We start from the raw sequence: 10,855 nt of genomic DNA, 5'->3' as shown, positions 1-10,855 counted from the left end.
TTGGCTTAATAGCTAAAGCATGTACTCTGCATGGTAGATGGATATTAGTCTGATCCTCTTGCCTTTTCATGGACCCGCCCGCTCGTTACCCGTGGTATTTGCAGAATTAGTCACCATTGTTGAATCGGCTCCAATTTAGCGATATGGTTTGTATGTGGCTCTTACGCGGCAGTAGAACTAAATGTTACTTCGAGGCTTTGGTACCAGGGGAAAAAACTGCATCGCTTTGGCATGTTGCATAATGACAATGCAGTAGTGCTCCGTATTTAGTTAGACTGAACCAAGGCTACTGCAAGTGGGACGCATTGTCCCAGTATGCAGTAATGTACCCCCTCGGTAAAGAAAAATAAGAGCGTTTAGACCACTACTTAGTGATCTAAACACTCTTATTTTCTTTAGAGGGAATACTAACTAACGCCTGGTGTTTCTGTTCCGAGGACCAAGCAGTAGACAGCTGAAACGCTGTCTATTATTGTCCATCAAAATCTTCTCCCTCGGCAATCCTCACATGCTCGCTTTCCATCTCGGATGGATGTCCTTCACAAGCGTTGTCTCAACCTTCGCTGCCCAGCCGCTCATCACCATCATTTGTGACACCTCAACCTCACCAAGGCCGACATTGGCAATGCCCAGTCACCTCTGCCTTTGGCGGCATCTTCTTGAGGCTAGCCATGGCACGATCTGTGACCTTCTCGACATGCTCTATGGTCGCGCTTTCCTTGTCACGATTTCCGTGCCAGATGTTTTCTACATGTCCATCATCAACGGTCCTGTTGGACACATCACCATCCGCTTTTGCATTGGTGTCTTGCTTGACACATTCGTGGTGTGCTAGTAATGGGTGATCATCATGTTTAATGGCAAGCTCATTGCGGTGACCCAGCAATACCACTACATGATGTAGTATGTCAGTTGTAGATATACCACTCATAAGACATCGTCTTATGAACTTTATATCCCTCATAGTATACAACAGAAACATTCGGGGTCCAAACCACCATTATATTACAGGTTTATTCAAACAAAAATCCGAACGTTTAAACAATTCAAACTACTGATACTGAAATGTGGGGTACCACTATTGATCCAACGATCATTTATTAAGTTCAGATCATGCTCTTATTGATCACTTTTTTTAATTCTTTTCCCATGACTTTCTGATTTATATAGCAACATATCTTATATTTCAAGATCTGCAATATCTGTCTTGCTATAGGAAGCTGTTCTGGCCACAAAGGCGCGTAGGGGAGCGGTGACAGCAACGTGTTGGCTCCTCGTTCTGCCGACATTAGTGGTCGTTCGGGGGTCTCGGAATCTCAATGTAAGTTTTATTATGTTTGACATACTTTGTACTTCCGTTTAATTGACGCTTTAAAAAAAACTGTGCCTGGGCCACGACCTGGGCCACGACTGTGCCTCCATCGCCGGCGGTGGGTGCGGCGAGGTGTAGGCGTTGGTGTGGGCTCTTCAATCGTTTCAGTTTCCTCATCCCCCATCATCTCCTTTCTTCCTTGGGGAAGGCGGTAGTAGTGGTGACTCCGCTGGTGGTTAGCAACGACTGCAGCAGCAGCGCCGCCGCCGGTCACCACCGCGATAACCAACACTGCGCCTCCCCACCCTCTGGGCTAGCTGAGGTATATAAATCCTCAACCCTTTTCTTCCTTCAACTATTCTGCTTCTGCAAATGGCTTCTTTCTTGCACAGAGCATCTGCTGACTAGTTATTGTCTCTGAGCTTCATAAACAAACTTGGGCACAAATCTTCGAAGCAAGTTTCTCCTATGAATCTTAGGCATGAATCCATAAATAAGGGTCCTTCGGAGGCAGACAATGTTTGTATGATCGATTCTCCCAATAGTTTCAACTTCATTGATGAATTTCTACAGTTCAGGTTGATTTAGGATCAATCATGAATAAGGCCCGTACTCCAGCACATGCACGAGACAAAAATGTTTGAGAACATTCATCTACCTTTTCTCTTAGATTAGAACAGTCATATACGGCTCTCTATTTTCTTCTCAGTGAAAAAGCAGCGCTTACTGCTTCGCGACAGAATACAGTCAAATAAATGGTAAACATATCTATATGTTTTCTCAGTGAAAAAGAAGCATTTCTCCAGGTTGTTGCTTGGAGAGAAAAAACATAAATGGTAAACTGAAATGGTTACAGACTTCACACAACACTCGTAGAAATGGATACCGGGACCAAACTCAGATACTACTAAAGGTAGAAGTTGTGAACTCCTGTTCTTGTTATAATAGATAGAAGTTGGGAAAGGCCTAACCATTTGTCATTTGTACAAATCGCTTGTATTTCACTTGTAGTTGAAACTTCTGAGAGCCATTTTTAGGTTCTTCACCAGCTCAACTGCGGACGAAAACCCCTCTTCGATCTGCACAAACTGAACTGAAAATGTCAATCTTCTAATCATGCATGCATTAGAGTTCTCCTAACAAATCACGGTTTATATATTCTCTCACAAGTTATAACGCATTTGCACAATGTAGGAGGGTAGAGGGGCCTTTCCTTTGCTGTGATGGTGATGTTGAGGCAGGAGTCGGTAAACGGTACGACGTTGGTGTTTATGATTGAGAGGCCCTGGTTCTCGAGCTCGGAGAGGACCATCACCAGCACACCTTTTCTCCCTCTGCAGAAGATACTCAGGAGCGCTGTGTTGCCCAGGATGCTGGCCTCAATGTCCGGGCTCAGGTACCCGCAGCCACTCCCGCTGGGGCCTGCTGCACCATTGTCGGCATCAGGGTGGACATACCGAGCGGGCTTTTTGGCCCGCTCGTGGCCCGCTCGGTCTTGGCCCGCTCGGTCCTGGCCCGGTAAAGAAATCAGCCGGTCCGGGCCATCAAATTAGGCCCGAGAAAACGTCGGTCCGGTCCGGGCTTTGACCGGTCCGCTCGGTCGGACCGAGAAAAGGCACAGCCCAACGCACGCAGTCGCACTCTGTTCGTTCGGTCGCTCAATCCCGACGCCGCCTCCGCATCCCATCCCGGCGCCGCCGCGCCGCCGCTGCCCACCATACAACTGCAGGAGGGAGGGAGCGCCGCCTCCGCCGACCGCCGACCCGCCGTTGCCGTCGTTGACCACCTGCACCTCCTCCACTTTCCGCCATCTTGTCTCTCCCCTTAGTCTCGTCGACCAACACCTCCTCGTCTGCACCTGCACGCGGGGAAAGGAGTAGTGGAGGAGTAGAGGAGGGAGCGCTGCACCTGCCCGTCGTCGTCGACTGTCGCCATCTCCCCCACCGTGGACGCTATGGAAATGAAGGAGCAGCTGCAGCAGGTCTCGCGTACAATACAGTTTCGACAGATATAGCCGTAAGTTGTTAGAATTCAGTTTCATCAGACAATAAAGTTTTCTTCAGTTTCGTCAGTTTCGTCAGACAATACAGTTTCGTCAGACAATACAGTTTCGTCAGTTGGAGCCGTAAACTGATCATTTTGCATGACGATCTCCTCCTCTGTCCTCTGTTTGCTTCATTTGCTTTCCAGAATCAAAAGGTGCCTACACAGCAGCTAAACACAACAAAAACAGACTCCCAGGCAACATAACCAGCCGGTCCATTCGGTCCTCTCGGGCCTAACCGAGCTGACGCTCACACAGTCCGGTCCAGAAAAAACGGCTCGCTGGCCATCTCGGTCCGGTCCGGTCCGGACCGGCCACGGCCGGTCCAAAGCAAGGCTCGGTCAGGGACCGGACCGGCCCGGACCGCGTCCACCCTGATGTCGGCAGCGGATATGCGGCACTTGCTGTCGAACACCATGGACTCCGACGATCCCCGTGAGCATTGCTCATCCAGGGCCTTGACCTTCTCCTCCAGCTGCTTCACATAGTCGATGGTGCTCCCCAGCAGAGAGAGCTTGTCTGTCTGAATAGAATAGCAATGGCTAACTATTTAAGCTGCAGCCTGCAGGTACCTGGTGATCACATAAACGCACCTTCTTAATGCCGGGGATGATCATGGCCAAGGACACGAACTGCAGATGCAGCTTCTCCCGCCGCTTGCGCTCGGCAATGACATGCTCTTGCGCGCTCGCCAGTGCCCTGCCCCGCCTCTCCGGCGCCTGTAGCTGTTGCATCGTCCCTTGGACGCCGTCGTGCTGCCAGCAGGCTCCTACGGAGAAGTTTAGGGTGCCCGCCGCAGGATAAGAAGTTGGACGATGGCGGCTGAGACGGCTGCCCTAGCTCGTTCTCCACCGGCGCCGATCCGAATGGTAGGTTGGGCAACGACGATGAGCCCCCAAAGCTCGGGAAATTGGAGCTGCGAGATTGATTGAACGACGGAATCGCCATTAATGGCGTGTAGTACCGCTCTTGATGGTCAGCCAGCGGTGGCTCTGCGAACTGCTGCTCCATGCCGGGTAGAGGTAGAGGTACGGGACCCCCTTCTTGCTGGTACATGTAAACTAGTTCCTCCTCTTGCTGACATGACATGAGCCATTGCAGTAAGATCAGTTAATTACTTCATACTACATTACATACCAATGCAATACCATTAACTCACACCATCTAAACTTTCAAATTTCAAAAGTAATTATATTATTACCATCTGTGCAAGCCATTGGTTTGGTTGCTCCATAACTGCCTGCACAAGAAGGTTTTTTTGTCACTAATAAACATATACAAGCGCAGACCCAAGAACACCAAGCTTATTGGTCATGGAGAAGTAGTAGTGAATATACCTGATAGCCTGAAACCTCTAATTCCATTATTTTTCCTGCGTTCTCTTCTCTGCTGCTCTTGTTTGTTGACCGGCGTCCTGTCATGCTTAGCATACATATATATATAGTGGCGTGGGTTGGCCGACCTAACTCGTGGATGTTGATCGATTCTGGCGGGTGTGCTTTAATTTTGGCTAGCTGATAGATTCCTGGCTGGTGAACAACACGCACACGCTGGGCAAAGCCGTCCTGATTGATAGCAGAAGGCTCGTGACGAACGTGCCTGTAATTTGTAAGTATATCTGGATGAATTTAGTTTTGTTGGAGGGTCACTAAGTACAGTAATTATGAACTCCACTAGTGTGCATACAGTCATACACTAATACCATAGTGTATATATATCATCTTGTCAATTGTTTTGGAGGCCCATGTGATCATGGCGCTGCATTCTTTATGCTGAGCCTAAAAGCTTTAGATTAGATACGCAAGCAAATCCCAGGAAAGTGGCTTCAAATCAAAAGTGTAAATACAAGACAACTGTGCCGGCAGGACCAACCGGCTGGAAAGTGGAAACCTGAAGAGGACAAATGCCTTGTATATTTGTTTTGCTTTAGTAATCCCATCAACGGGTTAGGGCTTTATGCTACTAGATTAGATACTCATCATGTTGTCACATTGATCTAGGTGCATGTGCAGCTTGGAGTATTTGATGCCACCTTTCGGCTGACATGAGCAATATATATAAGATTGCGATGAAGATTTTTCTCTAGATTTAGTTGTGTCTTGGAATTCCAATTTGCTTACTCTAAAGGCCATTTCGGTTCATTGCTAGTGAGTATCTCTCAAGATTACTCTGTACTACTCCACTGGATTGCCATCATCGACAAATTACTCCATTGGGTAGTTACCCACACTACAACCACATGCATATCACATATGCTACAATTAACTACAGTTTCATCTTAGTTAGATGAAGTTAGTAAGCTTTGATGAGTTTGCTTGCGTCTTCTTGTGCTACTAATTGAACACCCAGGGCTAGCAGAACCATCTTGTTGGCACATTGCATTCGGATGGCATCTGAATATTTTGTTTGCAGAATGCGCAGTTAGCCAAAAGGCTAGCTTCAACAGAAATAAATAATTTACAAGGCTCAGGATATCATAAACCAATCTTGTAAAGGATACTATGTTATCACAGATATATAAAAGTAAGACGTGTGTTTAAATTTACAAGTAGTTTGGTTTGCTCACCTTATCTCTAACTTTCACATATATTATATGCTGCTGTATTCAGCTAACTTTGATTATCATACTATTTGCACGCAGGACTAAACGGCGTGATCTATGTCTAGCACTGACAGGTCCTACCGTGCTATTTTGCTGTTCATAGATCCCACGTACGACGAGGTTGATCCGACTGTGAAAAGTGCCATCAAAATATGATTAAATACCTTTTCAGCTTAATCAGATGAAGTTAGTGAATTTTGAGAAGTTTGCTTGCGTCAACTTGTGCTAGTAAGTAAATACCTATGTCTAGCAGAACCATCTTGTTGGCATGTTGTATACGGATCGCATCTAAATATTTTGTTGGGTTCGCTCATTCAGTAGTTCTTTTACTAGTTGGTAGATGATCTGTTTTGGTTACTGGTTTCTTTAGGGACCTTTGCTGTCTGCGTGGAGTATTGAAGTCTGGATGCATGAGGTGCTGGGTGCTGTGAGTTTTGTGGTGGTAGTTCTGTGACTGTGAGGTGGCAGTTGAGTGGGCTTGGACCTGATGGTGGGAGGATCTTGTTTCATCGCTTTCATGCATGATGAGTGAAATTCTGCGCTATGCTCATTCGAAAAAAGTACAGCTAAACCAAAACGCTCCAAGCGGATGCAACCAATGGAGAGGACTGGTCTTTAGAGTTGTCAGGGTATCATAATTTAATCTTGGAAATGATACTGATACTACAGATATATAAAGGGTCAAATACACTAGTCGTAGATGAACTTGCATGCAATGTCCACTTTGGTGCCTGAAGTTAAAAAGTACCCCCTCCCTTCGGAAATACTTGTCCCAAAAATGGATAAAATGGATGTATCTATAACTAAAATAAGTCTAGATACAATCATTTCTAGGACAAGTATTTTCGGATGGAGGGAGTATATCGAATCGGTGCCAAAACTTGTGTTAACTTGCAAACATGGTGCTAAATGTGCCTGTAGCCGTCAATGGCGCTTGCATGGCATGCCACCGTGGTGCCTGGCCCACTGTCAGTGCCGGAAAGGAGGAAAGGGGTGTAGCTTTTTTGGAAACCGCCAGAATTTGTGACAAATCATTCAAAAAAGCCTTTGAAACGGTTAAATCTGTCTGCGTATCAAAAGAATGAAAAACAATAGTGTAGGGGCCATATCATATGACATCATACCAAGTTTCATGATTTCCTGACTTCGTTTGAATTATTTAGTATGAAAATGGCAATAAGCTCCATGGTGCCCAAGTATCGACTCCATGGTGTTTGGGAGTCCTTCTTTTCTTGGATAAGGCCTAAACATTGACTTAACAATACCAATAGGATTTTTCAACCCATTTATGGCCATGATTTCATTTACCTGTAGTTTGAACCTGAGTTTTGTCCATTAAAGGAACAAAAATGCACTTAATTGTTTATGTATAGCAAACGGACCAAGAAAGATGCATGATTTTTAGGGGTTAATTATTCTTTTGCCCTCAATGGTGTCCATTTGCTCAGTTTTTCCCTCAATTGCGAATCGTGCTCAGTTTTGCCCATAGACTGTGCGCAACTACTATGACGAGGCCAAACGGGCAGATTTGAGTCCATTCCGTCCGCCAGCGTTAGTGATAGTGGGTCCGGAGCTTACACGTGGGACCGCATGGACGTAGGTCCGGAGCTGACATGTGGGACCGTGCGACAACGTCCCCAATTCAATCCTAGGGTTCTATCCGGGCCACTCGACACCACTCTGTCCCGTCCTCCCGCCGACCGTCCTGCGCCGCCGCCGCCGCCATCTGCGCCGCCACCACCACCTGCGCTGCCACGGCCACGGCCATCCTGCTCCACCGCTACCTGCTCTGCTCGCCACCTTCCTGCGACGCCATGGGTGGGGCGCCCGCCACCTGCTCGACGCGCGGCGTGGCCTCCTTCCGTGAGCTCGGCCGGAGCGCTAATATGTGGGGGGCTGGTGCACAAAGAGGAAGTACGAGGGTGAACCCCATGGCGAAATGGCGAGCGACGGCGACCCCGGAGTATTTGGCGAGGCGGGCATCGGGCCGGAGATCCGCCGTGTCCACGACAGGGTTCCCGAGGGGTAAGTCACGTACGCCTCCTATTTAGATTGAGCTTTGTTGTGCATTTGAACAATCGATTTGAGTTGGTTTGCTCGGTTAGTTTAGCTAATGGTGTGCTGATTGCGTCTCTGTTTTTCATCGGTTAGGATGGAGTTGTGGTTTTCTTTCTTGGTGCACATTAGAAGGGGCCGGTACATATTGACTGCAAAGAATAAGAAGAAATTCCAAGGAGGTTTCAATTATCTATTGCCAATGGCTTGTAATTGGAGTTTCAGACAATTTGGGGAGGTAATTTTCGGCCAATATCCTTGGGGTTTGCTTGATGAAGTGGAATACAAATACTACGATGGGGAAAAGAAATGGGTGACAGTCAGTAATGATGAAGAGCTGGCTAGCATGTTTTCTAGGCATAAGAAGAAATAGAATTTTCATGTGAGGCTGCAAATTGATGTGCTTGAGCATGCATTTGGACCTAGGATGGTGGTTGCACCTTCTCGGGCAGAACCAAGTTATCGTAATGGCATCTCTAGCCAGAGTAGTTCAGTTAGTGCATGGCGACGTGGTGGCTAGACAAGCGTGGGCACCGGTAGTAGGGTCCCCCTTGAAGTGGAGCCTGATGCCTACAATTCTGGGGTTGATGAAGAGAAGCTATATTATGATGTTATTCAGAATTTACGACGGGCACCTCGGACTAAAAACCAAGATGAGGCTGACAATGCAGTCCGTGTGGATTATGACGCGGTGGGTGAGGACGAAGACCTTGCAGCTATTGAATGGGACCCTTTGAACCCTCATATGGAAGAAGGTACCATTTTTGCATCCATGAGTGAGTGAAGAAATGCACTTGTGACATACTGCATCAAGGTAGAACGTACTTTCAAAGTTGAAAGAGCGATCAAGTACGTTACAGAGTGCACTGTCCGACTGTGTGTTGTCCATGGAGGATGCTCGCATCTAAAATGCAATATAGCACGAATGTTCAGGTTAAAGTTAACGCTTTTAAGAACACATGCCAGGAATCAACCCTTAGGAAGGATACAATCAGTAGAGCCAAGTCAAGATGGATGGCAGAAGAAGTAAAGAAGTGGGTGAAAGAAAACCAGCAAGCGCCGGGTACAATGGCGACGGGCCCGGATAAGGTGCCTGGTGGCGTGGCGGCTCCTGGGGCGCCGTGGCAGAGGGAGGCGTCGGGGCCCCGCCGCGGGTGGTGCCGGCGGCGAGGGCGGTGTGGATGGCCCGCGCCTTCACCTGCTTCATCCACCGCTCCTCCAAGCAGAGGTACGAAACAAACTTGGAGAAGGACGGGTTGGGGATGAGGGTGAGGTTTGCCGCGGCGTTGCCGAAGTCCTCATTGTGTGCGAAAGTAAGCGTGTTGAGGAGGAGGTCATCATCAATCTTTGCACCAATGTCGCGGAGCTCGTCAGCGAGAGTCTTGAGGCGGCGACAATAATCGTCGACGGAGGAGTTGTCCTGGTGGCACCCAAAAACTCTTGCTGCAAAAAAACGCGGCGTTGGAGTTGGTTGGCGGTGAAGAGCCCATTCAACTTGTTCCATACAGCGCATGGATCATCACCATCCTACACGACCGTCTGTAAAAGGTCTGGCAAGATGGTGAGGAAGAACCACCGGATGCTCGTGGTGTCGATGGTGGACCAGTCACGGAACTCGGGGACGAGGCTGGAGTCGACAGTGCCGTCCACGTGATCAAGGAGATGATACTCCTGGAACACGAGGGAGAAGTATGTCTTCCACGTGTAGTAGGAGGAGTCCGCCTGGCAGAGACGAACCGTCACCTGCTCGTAGATGTTCAGATTGCGGATGTCGTTGACGTCGGGAGGGTTGCCGTCGGCGAACGGGTTCGAGTTGGTGGACGCTGATAACCCACAAGTGTAGGGGATCGCAACAACTTTCGAGGGTAGAGTATTCAACCCAAGTTTATTGATTCGACACAAGGGGAGCCAAAGAATATTCTTGAGTATTAGCAATTGAGTTGTCAATTCAACCACACGTGGATAACTTAGTATCTACAGCAGAGTATTTAGTAGCAAAGTAATATGATAATAAAGGTAACGGTAGCAAAAGTAATGTTTTTGGGTTTTGTAGTGATTGTAACAATGGCAATGGAAAAGTAAATAAGCGAAGCACAAGATGTGAAAAGCTCATAGGCAATGGATCAGTGATGGATAATTATGTCGAATGTGATTCCTCATGTAATAGATATAACATAGGGTGACACAGAACTAGCTCCAATTCATCAATGTAATGTAGGAATGTATTCCGTAAATAGTCATACGTGCTTATGGAAAAGAACTTGCATGACATCTTTTGTCCTACCCTCCCGTGGCAGCGGGGTCCTAGAGGAAACTAAGGGATATTAAGGCCTCCTTTTAATATAGAAACAGAACAAAGCATTAGCACATAGTGAATACATGAACTCCTCAAACTACGGTCATCACCGAGAAGTATCCCGATTATTGTCACTTCGGGGTTCTCGGATCGTAACACATAATAGGTGACTATAGACTTGCAAGATAGGATCAAGAACACACATATATTCATGAAAACATAATAGGTTCAGATCTGAAATCATGGTACTCGGGCCCTAGTGACAAGCATTAAGCATAGCAAATTCATAGCAACATCAATGTCAGAACATAGTGGATACTAGGGATCAAACCCTAACAAAACTAACTTGATTACATGGTAAATCTCATCCAACCCATCACCGTCCAGCAAGCCTACGATGGAATTACTCACGCACGGCGGTGAGCATCATGAAATTGGTGATGGAGGATGGTTGATGATGACGACGGCGATGAATCCCCCTCTACGGAGCCCTGAATGGACTCCAGATCAGCCCTCCCGAGAGAGATTAGGGCTTGGCGGTGCCCA

General features: G+C 47.4%; 1 pseudogene; it reads right to left on the bottom strand.

Annotated features, from left to right (window-relative positions):
* Positions 1-2,313: 2,313 nt before the first annotated feature.
* On the bottom strand, positions 2,314-4,590 carry LOC123090424 (transcription factor bHLH18-like; annotated as a pseudogene).
* Positions 4,591-10,855: the final 6,265 nt, after the last annotated feature.

The sequence above is a fragment of the Triticum aestivum genome, chromosome 4B (genome assembly GCF_018294505.1).
Source record: "Triticum aestivum cultivar Chinese Spring chromosome 4B, IWGSC CS RefSeq v2.1, whole genome shotgun sequence".
Lineage (NCBI taxonomy): Eukaryota > Viridiplantae > Streptophyta > Magnoliopsida > Poales > Poaceae > Triticum > Triticum aestivum.
This window is presented reverse-complemented; position numbering and strand designations above follow the sequence as displayed.